The following is a 17,101-nucleotide window of genomic DNA, read 5'->3' on the forward strand; positions in this document are numbered from 1 at the left end:
GCAGCCTTCAGTTTGTGGCCAAAGGTGTGAGAGCCCCTGGCAAACCACTGGCATAAGTCCAAGAATCCAAAAGCTGAAGAACTTGGAGTCTGATGTTTTAGGGCTGAAAGCATTCAGTGTGGGAGAAAGATGAAACCCAGAAGACTCAGCAAGTCTGCTCTTCCATCTTCTCCTGTGTGCTTTATTCTAGCCACACTGGCAGCTGATTAGATGGTGCCCACCGAGACTGAGGGTGGGTCTGCCTCTCCTAGTCCACTGACTCAAATGTTAATCTCCTTTGGCATCACCCTCACAGACACACCCAGGAACAATACTTTGAATACTTCAATCCAATCAAGTTGACACTCAATATTAACCATAATGTCTCCCCTCCTCTCTCCTCCTCTTCTTTCCCCTCCACTCTTCTCCCTCTCTCAACATGCATATGCACATGCACACAAGACACATATATGCACATCATATGGAGCCTCAGGCAAGATTATATGAAAGTCAGCTTCAACCTTGATATGGTTTGGCTCTGTGTCCCCACCCAAATCTCATCTTGTAACTCCCATAATTACCACATGTTGTGGGAGAAACCCAGAGGGAGATAATTGAATCATGGGGGCAGGTCTTTCCTCTGCTGTTCTCGTGATAGTGAATAGACTCATGAGATCTGATAGTTTTAAAAACTGGTTTCCCTTCACAAGCTCTCTCTCTCTTTGCCTGCTGCCATCCATGTAAGATGTGACTTGCTCCTCCTTGCCTTCTGCTTTGATTGTGAAGTCTCCCCAACCATGTGGAACTGTAAGTCCATTAAACCCCTCTCTTTTGTAAATTGCCCAGTCTTGGGTGTCTTTATCAGCAGTGTGAAAATGGACTAATACAGTAAATTGGTACTGGGAGTGGAGTGCTACTGAAAAGGTACCCCAAAATGTGGAAGTGACTTTGGAATTGGATAACAGGCAGAGGCTGGAACAGTTTGGAGAGCTCAGAAGAAGGCAGGAAAATGCGGAAAAGTTTTGAACTTCCTAGAGACTTGTTGAATGGCTTTGACCAAAATGCTGATAATGATATGGACAATAAGGTCCAGGCTGAGGTGGACTCAGATGGAGATGAGGAACTTGTTGAAAACTAGAACTCTTGTTATGTTTTAGCAAAGATACTGGCAGCATTTTGCCCCTGCCCTAGAGATTTGAGGAACTTTGAACTTGAGAGAGATGATTTAAGGTATCTGGTGTAAGAAATTTCTAGACAGCAAAGCATTTGAGAGGTGACTTGGATGTTATTAAAGGCATTCAGTTTTAAAAGGGAAACAGAGCATAAAAGTTCAGAAAATTTGGAGCCTGACAATACAATAAAAAAGAAAATCACATTTTCTGAGTAGAAATTGAAGCCAGCTGCAGAACTTTTCATAAGTAACAAGGACCCAAATGTTAATCATCAAGACAATGGGAAAAATGTCTCCAGGGCATGTCAGAGACCTCTGTGGCAGCCCTTCCCATCACAGACCTGGAGGCCTAGGAGAAAAAAATGGTTTTGTGGGCTGGGCCCAGGGCTGCTGTGTCCAGTCTAGGGACTTGGCGTCCTGCATCTCAGCTGCTCTGGCTGTGACTAAAAGGGGCCAAGGTACAGCTTGGGCTGTGGCTTTGGAGAGTGTAAGCCCAAAGCCTTGGCAGCTTCCACGTGGCGTTGAGCCCACAGGTGCACAGAAGTCAAGAATTGAGGTTTGGGAACTTCCACCTAGATTTTGGAGGATGTATGGAAATTCCTGAATGCCCAGACAGAAGTTTGCCACAGGGGCGGGACCCTCATGGAGAACTTCTGCTAGGGCAGTGGGATCAGAGCCCCCACACAGAGTCCCTACTGGGGTACTGCCTAGTAGAGCTGTGAGAAGAGGGCCTTCACCATCTTCCAGACCCCAAAATGGTAGATCCACTGACAGCTTGCACCGTGTGCCTGGAAAAGCTGCAGACACTCAATGCTAGCCTGTGAAAGCAGCCAGGAGGGAGGCTATGCCCTGCAAAGCCACAAGGGCAGAGCTGCCCAAGATGATGGGAACCCACTTCTTGCATCAGCATGACCCAGATACGAGACATAGAGTCAAAGGAGCTCATTTTGGAGCTTTAAGATTTGACTGCCCCACTGGATTTTGAACTTGCATGGGGCCTATAGCCCTTCTGTTTTAGCCAATTTCTCCCATTCAGAATGGCTGTATTTATGCAATTCCTGTTATCCCCATTGTATGTAGGAAGTAACTTTATTTGCTTTTGATTTTACAGGCTTATAGATGGAAGGGACTTGCCTTGTTTCAGATGAGACTTTGGACTGTGGACTTTTGAGTTAATGCTGAAATGAGTTAAGGCTTAGGGCAACTGTTGGGAAGGCATGATTGGTTTTGAAATGTGGAGATGTGAGATTTGGGAAGGGTCGGGGTGGAATGATATGATTTGGCTCTGAGTCCTCACCCAAATCTCATCTTGTAGCTCCCATAATTCTCATGTGTTGTGGGAGGGACCCGGTGGGAGATAATTAAATCATGAGGGTGGGTCTTCCCTATGCTGTTCTTGTGATAGTGAATAAGTCTCACGAGATCTGATGGTTTTAAAAATGGGAGTTTCCCTGCACAAGCTCTCTCTCTCTCTCTCTTTTTGCCTGCTGCCATCCATGTAAGATGTGACTTTCTCCTGCTTGCCCACTGTCATGATTTTGAGGCCTCCACAACCATGTGGAAGTGTAGGTCCATTAAACTCCTCTCTTTTGTAAATTGCACAGTCTTGGGTATGTCTTTATCAAGAGTGTGAAAATGGACTAATACAGACCTGCAGTTGGGTGTTTGGCTTTGTCAGCCCCTGGTCCTATAACTGACACAATAGCCCCTCATATTCTTTCAAACATAAAAAGTAGTTTCCATGCTGGTTTAGTTGAGTGGTGGTAGTGATTGTGAGGTAGACCCTAAAATAGATCATGGCAGCTCAGCTGTCTCATTGACCTGGGCATATTCAGACTGTATAGAAATGATTAGAATGTGTAAGTATAAAGCACCTTCAGAGAGTGGTTGAATTTGGAGAGGAGCTTTGGCAAGGAATTAAACCAGCTCCAGGTACCTCTAAGCAGCTGAGTCTATTGAAGACGGATGTGAGTTGTCCTTTGTATGAAATGTGGCAGCCCAGAAGTCATCCCTCTTTGTGCAAGAACAGCCTTGTTTATTCAATCAATTCCTATTTGAGCACCTACTGTGAACCAGGATTGTGCTGGGCCTTAGGGAGACAGCAGTAAACAAGGTAGATGAAACCTCTGCAGTCATGGAGGTCACTTGTGAAACAGATAGAATGGTCATTTCAGTGGCTTGGTCTCCAGAGGTTGCTCCCTACTTATTGCTCTCAATAGATTTTAGTGAAATGCTTTGGATCAGAGATGGGAGTGTATCGGACCCCATTCATGGGAGGGATTTGAAGTATCAGATCATAGTCAGCTGACCAGATTCAAGCAGGAGGACAGGGATGGAAGCACCTACTGTGGGGTGGATCTCTGGTGGGATGGCTTTTTCAGTTGGCTCTTGACCATTTGAGTTTATATGGAGGGCAATGGGAGCCAAGAAGACAGAGAAGACCAAATGCCAAAAAGATTCAGGAAGGCTTCTCAGGGTCAGTGACTTAATGGACTTTCAGAGAGAAAAAGTTTTCTTTCAAATATGGGATTAAAGAGTAAGTCAATATTGGATTGACTGAAAATTGGGCTGACTTTTGAGATAACAGAGAGGTGCCTAAGAAAACCATATAGAATGACAAAGATTGAACAGATTTGCCCTAGGCTTGAAGGTCTGTAGCCTGCATCTTCCTCCAATGCTTTTTACCTCCTTTTTACTCCTGCATTTGCATTGTTACTGGCACAGCCTTTGGTATCTTTCTAGGATCCCTTCACTGGCCTGTCTGCTACCAAATCCTGCCACATCGTACCACAGTCATGTGTCACTAAATGACATGGATATGTTCTGAGAAATGCGCCACTGGGTAATTTTGTCATTGTGAAAACATCATAGAATGTTCTTACATAGACCTAGACGGAATAGCCTGCCACACACCTAGGCTTTACAGTAGAGCTCATTGCTCCTAGACTGAACACCTGTACTTGCATGTGATTGTCTTTAATACTGTAGGCAATTGTAACACAATGGTAGGTATTTTCATATCTGCACGTAGAAAAGGTACAGTTAAAACATGGTCTTATAAGATCATGGAACCACTGTCATACATGCCGTCAGACATTGAAATGTCATTGTGCAGTGCATGACTGTATAAGCCAAAGTCTATACCTGGCCTTCACCTGACACAGACCAGCCTTATCACACCAGATGCAACACAGATCATTCTGTTTCTACCAGAGATCCTGTGGCAGCCTGCGGCTCAGAGGCCTCTGTGGGCAAGCTCCGTGGAGCTGGGCCTGCTGGCTCTTTTGTTTGCACACACCAAATTTGAGATGGGCTATCATTAACCAAATGGAGAGCAGCTGTGCTTACTGAGACAGTGTGCCTCCTCAGATCTGTGGACATGTCAGAATTTTTTTTTAGCCAGAATGTTTGGCTCTAGAGGCCTCAGAAATATGTGAAGCAGCCTTAGTTAAGGTTCTAAAAGATCCCCCTTCTCTCTGGCTTCATATAGCCTGGGCTGACCTAGTGATGTAGCCTCAAGTTCCTCAGTTAGGGGATCATGCCTTTAGGATGAATAGGGTTTTCCCTTTTAAAAAGCAAATTCCTCTAGCAAGATCTCATATTAAGCAGCTCCCAGCCAATGACATGTATTTTGGTGTGAATTAAGGGCTGGTAACTTCCTCTAGAAATTAAACAAAGAGCTGAAAAAGGAACAGTGAGAGAGATAAAAGTCCTGAGTGAGACTACCCTCACCTGGAGGATACCAGGTATGAGACATTCACAGATGGAAGGCAGGGTTGCCAAAGACTAAGTTTGCACACCTTAAGATTGTGTCCAATGTTGTCCTAGATGAAACAAGATTAATTTTTATTTGTTGTTGCTCTATTGTCAGAGGCATGGTGAGACAGACCTCATTACCCTCTCTTCTCTTTCCCACACATCCTCTATTTACCTCTCCATTTCCTTATCTTGTTTCTGTTCTCAATGGCCCAGGATTCAGGTTGCAACCAGTAGCCCTCAGTGCCTGTCAGCCATGCATTTCTAGGAAGCTAAGAATGACTTATGGGACATCATTTCTGGAATGGAGGTGTTCACAAGCCCTCTCCCCAGTGAAACAACCACAACTGGTGAAAATTATATACATTAGAATTTTTTAAAGTCGCTGAGCATTGCCTTTGGGCCATACAGCAGATGAAGAAATATTTATTCAAGAAAGTTTACTGCATCTTGGTAAGGACGGGAGTACATGGCATTTGATCCGCAATTTGCTTCCTCCCTTCCTACTCTCTCAGCTCACAATGAGGTAATTTCCACACTGGGCAGGTACAACCAAGAGTAAAGGATTCCCTCTTCACTCAACTTCCAGTTGAGGGCTCCAGTGTCTCCAAGAGGTAGGGACAGGCCACCAGCATTTTACATCCTCACCACATCTCTGTGTATCAGAGGGTCTATTCCAGGCAAGAATGGCTGAGAGATCTGGGGCTGTCTTCCTCCACTTATGCCATACTAATAGGGCAGAAGATCTACCCCAGGCATGGCAGCCAGGAATAGAGGGCCCTATTACCTCACCCTAGCTTGGGTAAAAGTCTCTATGCAAGGAGAGGTAAACCACAAAGAGTGGAGGCTGCCATACCACCCCAAGGTGACACGCATAAAACTCACAAAGCAGGTGTGTGACTGAGAGAAGAAGTTCTCTGTCCCTGACCCTCAGTTCTAGAGCAGTGCTGCAGATTTGTTACCCAAGGGGAGAGGCAGGGCACAAGATTGAAAAGCACTGAAGCTCTCCCAAGGCTTAGGGGCTTTATTTTTACCACCATGTAAGATAGTACAAACCTAAGAGTGCTCTTAGAAACAATGGGGATTTTGGTGACATGCAATTAAGAGGGGACTGGTTGCTCCATGAAAGCAACAAGCTTAACCTCAGACCATCTAGAAATTTACTGGAGGGAATTATGGAAAGAGACAGCTAAGAGATAGTTTCTTCAGAGACTGGTCTCAAAGATTACCCCTGCAAAGGGACCTAAATTTAATTGCATCAGACTCTGGAGCAATTTACGCCTCAGGGTACTATAAAACATAATAGAACAATTAGCCAGCAATTAGTGGGGGCTAATAGCTGGGCATGATATAAATGGAGCCAGACAACAGAGATATCAGGGAAAGAGACAGTCAAAGACAGCACTAATAAAATCACTGCCATCTCAGAGTGACAGTGTACATGCCCAAGGATGCCTCCTCTGAGTGGTGACATCAGAGGCTGCATCCTTGGGGGAAACAGACCACTAAAATAACCTAGTCAAGTCACTAAAATAAACAGGCAAGCAATAACATCATCAACATCAAGCTGCAGAGCAAGGGATCAGCATGCAGAATTGTTACAATATATCATCTAAAATGTCCAGTTTTCAATAAAAAACTATGAGATGAGAAGAAATAGAAGAGTGTGACTGATACATGGAAAAAAGGCAGGTCATAGAAACTGTGAAGGGCCTAGATGTCAGACTTAGCAGACAAATACTTCAAAGCAACTATTATAAGCATGTTCAAAGAACTGTAGGAAACTATGCTTAGAGTGGCAAAGGAAGGAAGGCATAATGATGTTTCATAAAATAGAGAATAATGACAAAGAGATAGAAATGATAGAAAATAGATATTGTGAAGGTGAAAGTATGGTAACTAAAATTAAAAATTTACCAGAAGGGCTTAATTGTATATTTGAGCTGACAGAAGAAAGAATCAGAGAACTTGAAGAAAGATCAACAAAGATTACGCAGTCTGAAGAATTAAGAGAAAAAAATGAAGAAAAATAAACAGAGCCTCAGAGAAATAGTGGGCACATATGTGTAACTGGAGTACCAGGAAGAAAAGAGAAAAAAGAGAGCAGAAGAAATATTTGAAAAATCATGGCTGAAAACCTCTGAAATTTGATGAAAGCCATTCATCTATGCACCTAAGAGCCTCAATAAATTCCAAATATAATAAACACAAAGAAATCCACACTTAGACATATCATAGTAAAAATACTGAAAGACAAACAACACACAAAAAAATCTTGACAGCAACAAGAGGAAAGTACTCATCACATACAAGGGGACCTCGATGAGATTATCAATTAACTTTCTTCCATCAAAGACAATGAATGGAATGACATAGTTAAAGTGCTAGAGAAATAAACCTGTCAACCAACAATCTTATAGCCAACACAACAGTCTTTTGAAAATGAAGATAAAAGAAAAACATTTCCTGATAAACAAAAGCTGAGAGAATTTGCTGCTAACAGACCTGCTTTACAAGAAATACTGAGGAAGTTCTTCAGGTAAAAGCAGGTGATCCCAAACAGTAATTTGAATGTACATGGAAACAACAACAACAAAGAGTAAAGATAATTATGCAACTATAAAGTAAAGTATAAAAGCATATTTCTTTTTCCTTAACTGATTTAGGAAGCAGTTGTGTTAAACTATGCATATAATTGTATTATCAGACCTGTTACATATAGAAAGGTAATGTATTTGACAATACAAGTACAAAACAGATATGTGGGAGCAAAGCTGTATTGGAAAAAGGAAATGGCACTAGAGAGTAACTTGAGTCCACAGGAAAAAAAGACCAGAAATGGCAAATAAGGGCGACAGAGCGAGGCTCCATCTCAAAAAAAAAAAAAAAAAAAAAGAAGGCTAATACAACACACTCCATAAATAAATACTTGTTATCCTTTGTTCTCTTATCTTCTTTAAAAGACGAAGTTATATAAGGTAATTATAACGATGCATTTTTGTATAGTGATGTAATACAATAACTGTATATTATGTATCTAGATGTAATATGCACATCAGGAATACCACAAAAGGGGGAGGAATGAATGAATAGGGCTATATAGGAGTAATATTGCTTTGTCTCACTGGAACTAAATTAGTGTAAGTCTGAAGTAGAGTAATATTGCTTTGTCTCACTGGAACTAAATTAGTATAAGTCTGAAGTATATTCTGATAAATTGATATGAATATGGTAAGCTCTAAAGCAACCACTAAGAAAATAACTCCAGGGTACAAAAAAGTAGAAAGAATGAATAAGATCTAGTAGTTGATAGCACAAAAGGGTGACAATAGTCAATAATAATTTAATGGTGCATTTTAAAATAACTTAAAGAGTATAATTGTATTATTTGTAACACAAAGGATAAATGCTTGCAGTGATGGATACTCCATTTATCCTGATGTGAATATTACACATTGCATGACTGTATCAAAATATGTCAGGTGCCCCATAAATATATACAGCTCCTATGTATCCACAAAAATTAAAAATATGCAATTTAAGGAAAGAAAATAACTTCCAAAATATGGTAAAAAATTATTAAAGGAATTAAAATGTTACAGTGGAAAGTATTTGATTAATGCAAAAGAAAGCAGTGAAGGAGGAATAGAGAAACAAAAAGTTAGAGACATATAGAAAACAAAAGTTATAATGGCAGCCATGAATTCAAGTATAACAATAATAGCATTAAATGTAAACAGATTAAACAACCCAATCAAAAGGCAGAGATTGTCAAATTGGGCTAAAAACAAAAACCATGATTCAACCAAATGATGTCTACAGAGTAAATATTTTAAATTCAAAGATACAAATAGGCTGAATGGAAAAGGATAGGAAAGGATATATCATGTGAACATCAACATAAGAAACCAGGAGTGGCAGTACTAACTTCAGACAAAATAGACAAAAAGCAGAAATCAAGTTAATAGACATAAACAGGAACATTTTATAATGATAAGAGGAGTGTTTATCTATTATGATGATATAACAATTACCATATGTACAAGTAACAGTGCCTCCAAGTACTTGAAGCAAAAACTGTCAGAATTGCAGCGAAGATAGGCAATACAAAAAATAGTAGTTGGAGGCTTTAATATTCTACTTTCAATAATGGATAGAACAACTAGGCAGAAGATTAACAAGAAAAGACTTGAACAATACTATAAATCAAGTAGTCCTAACAGAGCTCTATAGAACACTCCACCTCAAAAGAGGCAAATACAAATTATTCTCAGATGAACATAGAACGTTCTCTAGGATAGACCATATGGTAAGCCATGAATAAGACTTGATACATTTAAAAGAATTAGAATTATAGAAAGTGTGATCTGTGATCACAATAGAATGAAATAATAATAGCAAAATATCATAAATATAGAGAAATTGAACAGTCCACTTCTAAATAAACAATGGGTCAAAGAAATCAAAAGAGAAATTAGAAAATATTTTGAGATGAAGGAAAGGGAAAACACACATAAAAAAATCTTAAAGCAGTGTTTAGAGGAAAATGTGTAGCTTTAAAAAATTGTATTAAAGAAGAAGATCTCAAATCAATAACCTAACCTTTCATCTTAAAACGGTGAAAAAAAGGAGCACACTAAACCTAAAGCAGACACAAGGAAGAAAATAAAAATAACAGAAATTAATGAAATAGGGAATAGAAAAACAATAGGGAACATAAGCAAAAGCAAAAGCTATTTCTTTGAAAATATCAAGAAAATTGACAAATCTTTAGCTAAACTGACCAAGAAAAAGAAAAGACTCAAATTATTAAAATCAAGCATGAAAGAGGGGACATTGCTACTGACATTACAAAAATCAAAAGAATTAGAACACTATGCACGTTTGCATAGCAATTTAGATATTAAATAATTTTAATAAAGTGGACAAATTCTTAGACACGTATTATCAAATTGACTCAACAAGAAATAGAAAATGTGAACAGACTTCTAACAAGTAAAGAGATTGAAATAGTACATAAAAAACTACAAAGAAAAGTCCTGGCCCAAATTGCTTCACTGGTGAGGAAGAAGTCATACTAATTCTTTACAAACTTTTCCAGAAAAGGTAAGGGAACATTTCTCAAGTCATCCTATTAGGCCAGTATTATCTTGATATCAAAACCAGACAAAGACATCACAAAAAAAAACTACCAATGAACATTCCTTATGAATATAGAGGCAAAATCCTCACTGAAATACTGAAAGACCTGGTCCAGCAACATATAGAATGGATTATATACCATGACCAAATGGGATTTACCTAAGAATGCAAGGTTGGCTCAACATATGAAAACCAATTAATATAATACACCATATCAATAGAATAAAAGACAAACCACATAGTTATCTTAATAATTTCAGGAAAAGCATTTGACAAAATTAGCACAATTTCATAAAATATTCAATAATCTAGGAATAGAAGGAAATTCCTCAATCTGATAGAGGTCATTTATTAAAAATCCATAGGCACTTATCATAATTAATGGTGAAAGACTAAATGCTTTCTCCCTAAAATCAGGAACAAAATGAGGATGTCCACTCTGATCACTTCTACTCAATGTTGTTGAATTCTGGATTGGACAATTATTCAAGAAAGTGAAAAGACATCCAGATTGTAGAGGAAAAAGTAAAACTGTCTCTATTAGCAGCCAACATAATCCTGTATATATAAAATCCTAAGGAATCCACTAAAAAGCTCTTGGAACCCATAAATGAGTTCAGCAAGCTTACAGAGTATAAGATACATATGAAAAGACAATTGTATTTTCATACTCCAGTGATGAACCCTCCAAAAGTGAAATATACAATTTATTGCAGTGGCATCAAAAAGAAAATAATTATAAATTAACAAATGAAATGCACAATGTATACTCTGCAAGTTACAAAATATTTTGAAAGAAATTAAAGAAGCCTTAAATAAATGTCCTGTTTAGAAAAGCTTTGTCTGTTTCAAGGTCATGAAAACATTCTCCTGTTTTCTTTTAAGAGTGTTGTTTCATAATTCATATCTAGTTCTACAATCCATCTGTTTTTTTTTGCATGTAGTATGAGGTAGGGTTTAGGATTCACTTTTTTCGATATGGATATACAATTGATCCAGTACAATTTGTTTAAAGATGAATATTTTTCTTCTGCACTGCAGTGGTATTTTTGTCATAAGCCAAATGACTCTATGTGAGTCAGCTTCTGGATTTTCTATTTTGTTCCATTGGTCTGTCTACCCTTGTGCTGATACTACACTGTCTGTCTTAATTACTGTAGCTTTATAGTAGATGTTGATATCTGATATAGAAGATATCAGCCTTCTCTTAGTTGGTATTTTCCGGGTTTATCTTTTTCAACCCGTTTACTTTCTACCTTTCTTCAATTTTTATCCACTCAGCCCCACGAGATTGCCAAAACCTCTGCTGTTTTCTGTGCTTTTTATCAGTGGTTCTCTGCCAGGTATGTGTGTCAAGAATTGGCTATTTCTCCTAGTGGAAACGTGGCCAGCTAACCTCTGTCTGCTTCTCTTTGCTCAGAGATTTTGGCTCCTCAAGTCCTAAATTGATTTATTTCTTGGTATTTTTTCCTAACTTTTCTAGCTGCTCAGCAGAAACATTGGTCTGCTTACACAACTCTATCCTAGCATCCTAGCTGGAAGCAGATGTCCTAGGACCCCTGATATTTAACTTGCATATTTAAAAGCAGATATTACATCAGAAAATCTGTATTTTTCCACATTATTTTTTTAAAAATGAATCACATTATTATTTTAAAAATGCAGGAAAAAGCATTTTGATAAAATCCAGTACTTGTTTATGATAACAACTCTCTTGGAAAAGTAGAAAAAATAGAAATTTCTTCAATTTGGTAAAAGTCTTATACTGAACACCTACAACAAACATCCAATATTTGCCTCCTTTTATACTCACTCCCTTTAAGATTGCAAATAAGACAAGATGCCCACTATCAACATTACAGTTTACATAGTTAGGGAGGTCCTGGCTGATACATTAGCACATACACACAAAGGTACACACACACACACACACACACACACACACACACACACACGTCAAAAGGAAAAACACAAAATTGCTATCATTTTCTTAGAAAAAGTATCTGAACCAACAAACTATAACAACCAATAAGATTCCAGTTTATATTTCCAGAAAAAAGATAGACATAAAACATGTAATATCCCTCTACATTAGACGTAATGTACTTGAAGATCTAATAGAATATAAAATGTCATTTGCAATATCAACAAAAGCATAACATACATAAAAATCAGATGAAGAATGCATAAAAGACAAATGAAAAATTCTATCAAAGGACATATAAAAAGACTTTAAAAAAAGCACACTGTATATATGAGTGAGTCACTCATTATGAACATAATTCTGCCCCAAATTAATCTATGAATGCATTACAGGGTACTCTCCCCAGGTAGCTCAGGTGGCAGGCTGCAGAACTGGCCTCATTGCTGTGGGTTCCACACCATTTCTGGGAGCACAATGAAAAGAGAAAAGTGGGGAAATAAAGGCAAATTTTACTTATCTCTCAGTTTACAGGGGGCCTGGAGGAATGAATCAGTGGCAGTGAGTGACAGAGTGGTCTCAGCAGGAAGAGGTGGAGGCAACGCTGGGATTTGGAAATGCCTCTGTGAGTGACTCATGTTTGACTGCAGGTGACTTGCAGAATGATGCTGAATGATTCAGGATTGCCACATACACGGTTAGGATGCCACTAATCCCCATTCCACCCTCCTCACGGGGGGTCACAAGGGTCTGATAACATAATGGGAGTATTCCTTGAAAAAAATAAAGCCACCATGTAGCAAAGAGGTGACATTTCAGCTATCTTACCAAGACACTCAATGTGAATAGTGACATTCAGGTTCTGAACATCAGAAACAGCCCGGTTTCCCATCTCTCTTGAGACACTCCCCAAAAGTGAGGGCTTTGGTGGTGCTGGGGGCTGGGGCTAAACTGGAATCAGTGCCAAACTTAATAATAATTTCGGTAGCTTGGGGACCTGTCTTTAATCTCCAATTTAGGCATACACCTATGAGGTACTGTATCTGATTCTCTCTCTGAATGCAATAGTGATGGCAGGTACTGGCAGTCTGTTCTCTGTTAAGCTCACTTTCATTAGGTGGGAGAAACATGTAGCAAATTTGCCTTTGTAGCTGGCTGGGTGCTTAGCTGGAAGAAAGTGAACATCAAAGGACACATCCCTACCAGAAACTTAGGATCCTTATTTTAAAAAGGCCCTGTGCAAGGCTCTGGTTAGGACTAGGCTGTAACCAGCAGAGTTGAGAATGGAGAAGCCTTTTCTGGGATAGAATCTGAACATACTTCAGATGGTTTTTCAAAACAAGTAGGATCTCTTTTGAAATCAGACAAAGTCATGATAAAAAGAATTTCACTGTGACAATATCCTACATTTAGAGGTTAGCGCCCTTCAAAAAGAGGAGATGCAAAGAAGAGGGCAAGGGCTGATAGAACTTTCTGATTGTCTTATTTTCATTAGCTAATTAATTAAACATTTTTTGAATGCCTACTATGTTGCAAGCCCTCTGCTGAGATCTATTTTTAAAACTTTACAATTATTTACTTTTTTGAATCTCAGTTGCCTCATCTTTAAAAATATATATGAAAAAAAAGTCCAACTTCCTTCACTAGGTAGGGCCCTCTTAGGAGCAGGGGATTTGTCACTGAAGTTATGTCCCGGATACACTGGTTGGCAGTTCTTTGTAGTCATCTTGCTTTCCCTTTCTGTAAGAAGCCTTGCTTACTAGATTGCTTACATGTCCCTGTCCCCAAAGACCAGCAGACTGAAGTGGCTTCAGTTGTTTGGAGGGGAGTGAGTACTGCAAATGAGGTTGGTTTAGTATAAAAGTGAAAGGTATGGGAATGCTCACCTTGTCTGTTGCAGCTTAGCTTGGGAAAAGTGGCCGGACTCCTTCAGTGAGGATGAAGGACTTTGAAGTTGCCAAAGCATATTGCCAACAGCATGCGTTCACTTTTTGGGCAGAAACCTAGATTTACTAGAAGTCTAACTGTCCCCTGCTTACTGATGTCAAGGCTTATGTCCTAAAGATTTGTTTCGTGGAATCTATGACAGGGGCTCTTACTAAGTTAGAGTGAGTGAATCTTGGGGGATGAGGGAGAGACCAAATGGAGGCATGATTGGCCATGTTTCTTCTTGTTTGCCTGAACCTGTCATTGTGCCAGGTGGATATAGAATGTAGTATAGAAAATATGTTTGGAAGAAATATCAGGAAGCTGTTTCCTGTTCAGAAAATCAGCATGTGCGAATGTACTCCCACACAGATGTACTGACCATGATCCACTCAGGTGCTGCTGTGGACAGGAGGTTTTTCTTTCCTGGATGAGGACGTAATAAAGGCCAGGGGTTCCCCATATTTCTGTCAATTATTTCTGGCTTCTCCGCTTGATACTTTGATCAACTAACCAGGTAATAGGCACCTTGCAAGGGAGAAGAAGGAGAAGAGATCTATCAGGGGAGAAACTATTCCTGGAGGGGTACAGCCCTCTGTGTCTTGCTTTCTCTGTTCCAAAAATATTCCTTCTCCACCGTTGCTTTGCCTGGTTTGGAGCACACTGGGCACAGGGTGGGTGATTTCCCCCATTAAACACCTCTGAGAGTCGATTGTCATCTTCAGTGAGACATGAAGAAAGAGGGCAAAGAAACGAAGCCTGTTTTCATGGTAGTTGCTCCTGAATTGTGCCAGCTCATGATGCTCAGGGTGGCATCAGGCATGGGGCTCCAAGTGGCTGGGATGAAGGTTATCAGTGCTGATACTGAGCGTGAGTGGGTGGAAACTAGGCACAGTCTTCCAAGGCAATGCAGTTTGTATGCCTACACATGCATGCATTTCTTTGGCCAAAGTTTCAGTTAATTTGTATACAAATTGGTTTTAGAAAGATTATTCTTGTTGGAAAGGCATGGGCTATCTGGAAGGTGACACTCTCATGGCTGGGAAGTGCTAGAGTCAGAAGAGGAAGATATCAAAACTGTAGCTGTGGGTAGAGATTGAATGGGATTAAGCAGTTAGCTAGGTTTAGAGAGAAAAAGGCAGAGAGAGGTGGCGAGCCCTTGTCTGTGGTTTAATAGAATCAGGTTTGCCATACTTGGCTTGTGAGGATGCTCCTTTCTCTTAGATGTAGCCCTATAATTTGGGTATATTGTGGGCTGGTAAACAGAAGTACCAGAGAAATGGCCCCAGGGTCCAAACAGCAGTTTATATACAGGTGTGGGTCAGTGGAGAAGAAGATTCTTATGTTTTTCCAGTCAATTAAAACCTTTTCCAGAGGAGACTAAAGTCACAAGCATGACTGTGATCACTGCTTTTCTCTTTTTCTGCTTTTTCCTGAGCAGGGAGGTGCAGGACAACCCGGTGAAAATGAACTAGAGAAAATGGTGGGGTCACTCGTGATCTAAACTGGCCTTTGAGGAAAACAATCCGCTCGTGGTGAGGCTAGACAAAGGGGGCAGACAAGCTGCCAAAACAGCTTTGGATGTGAATCTGGCTTGCAATTTGGGGGCTGCTCTGGGGGGAATGTTTTTGAAATAAAGATTTAGGATAAATTAGAAGAAAGTCCTCTGATTAAGACTGGAAATAAAAACCAGGTTAAACAATGAATATAGAACCGTCCAAGATAGAGAGCGATACCGAGCACATCTTGAAATTTTATTTAATTAAAAATGTGCTTTTAAAGAACTATTTACTTCAGCTTTTCAGATTTAAACCTTGCTGTTTAAAAAGTGGCCTTTTCTTGTGGGAAATTGTAAGCAGATGCACAGGTAGACAGAATCTTTAACTGAACACCTTTGTTCTCATCACACAGTCTCGACGGTGATTTACCTAGGACAAGCCTGCCCCATCCACGCACCGACACCCTGTGCACACTTCCTTCCTTTCCTATTATTTTGAAGGAAATCCCATAAATCAAGTAATTTCACCTGTAAATATTTCAGTGTGTTTTTCCAAAAGATAAAGTATTGCTCCTTTAATAAACAAGATAAACCTCTTGCTCATCCATCCCAACCTGTGGGGAAGTGGATCGTTTGACAAGTGAGGTCATATTTAAGGTGATGCTGGCTCCCCTTGGGGATCCAGACCCACCAGCCTCTTGGGTTCCCAGTCTAGTGATGTAAACTACAAACAGAATAAAAAATGATGCAATGTGTAATAGCCTCTGTGTTGTGAGGGCCACTCCTAAGTGAGCACAGGACAGTCAGCCATCTAGGCTGTATTAACTGGGTCATTTAGCTCCAAGCAGACTTAAGTTACTAAATGCAGAGGAGGCAAAGAGAAATGAAGAGGCTTAGCATAGTCAGGGGAAAAGAGATGGGCTTTCATTTAAAACACACTTCTATTGTCTGTAATAGGGCAGGATGGGCCTAATTAGAAGTGGAACAACATAAATGCAAGCAGCACAAGCAAGTGGATCTGCTTCCTGCTTAGGAACCACTTGCAGGTTGAACAGAGCAAGGATGGAAGTTTGATGTGAGGCTGGAGAGCATCCCAAGTCCCTGATCGTTGACTTCCCTCCCACGCTGTCACTGGGGTTCAAGGTCAGCTGTAAGGAGGAAACAGGCAGGGGTGTGACAGTCTTCAGACTTGTCTTTCCAGGACAGTGTGACTTGCACTAACAAGTGCTTGTTCATGCTGCTTTTTTCCAGCATGGGCTCATAACAAGCCTGTGCTGTGACAGTTTTCCTTCCCCTCTTTATAGTGAGGAAGCTGGTACAGCCTCAGGCTAGGAGAGCAGGGGGTCACAGGGCTGCAGATGCGATCCAGGGATAAGCCATTGGCATTGCCCCTTGTAGGTTTCATACTTTCAGAAGCGAGGTTCCCTCTCTGATACTTGAGTCCTGGCTATGAACCACACTCTGATGGCTCCATCTGGAAGCTCTGTTCCAGACTGAACCCCTCTGTGGCTCCTAAGTAGGGCCAGCTTCACAATGAGTCCATGCCTGGGAAAAGGCGGGTGTTTCAGGCTGCTAATTATGGGATTCAAATCCCAAGTGGATAGATGAGACCCAAGTGCCTCCATAACTCTGCTTTTCTGTGTGAGCTGGGACTTCAGTCCTCTAAGCTTTCATCTAGCAGGAAGAACCTTTACCATTTCCTAGACCT

General features: G+C 40.2%; 1 long non-coding RNA gene across 1 annotated transcript in view; it reads left to right on the top strand.

The window, feature by feature from the left end:
- The window catches only part of LOC129531731 (uncharacterized), a 178,571-nt gene that overhangs the window by 106,282 nt on the left and 55,188 nt on the right, over window positions 1–17,101 (top strand). The window contains exon 3 of the long non-coding RNA XR_010129818.1: window positions 12,497–12,594. This is a non-coding gene — a long non-coding RNA (uncharacterized lncRNA). The remainder of the gene's footprint in view (window positions 1–12,496; window positions 12,595–17,101) is intronic.

This window comes from Gorilla gorilla, chromosome 12 (genome assembly GCF_029281585.2).
Source record: "Gorilla gorilla gorilla isolate KB3781 chromosome 12, NHGRI_mGorGor1-v2.1_pri, whole genome shotgun sequence".
NCBI lineage: Eukaryota > Metazoa > Chordata > Mammalia > Primates > Hominidae > Gorilla > Gorilla gorilla.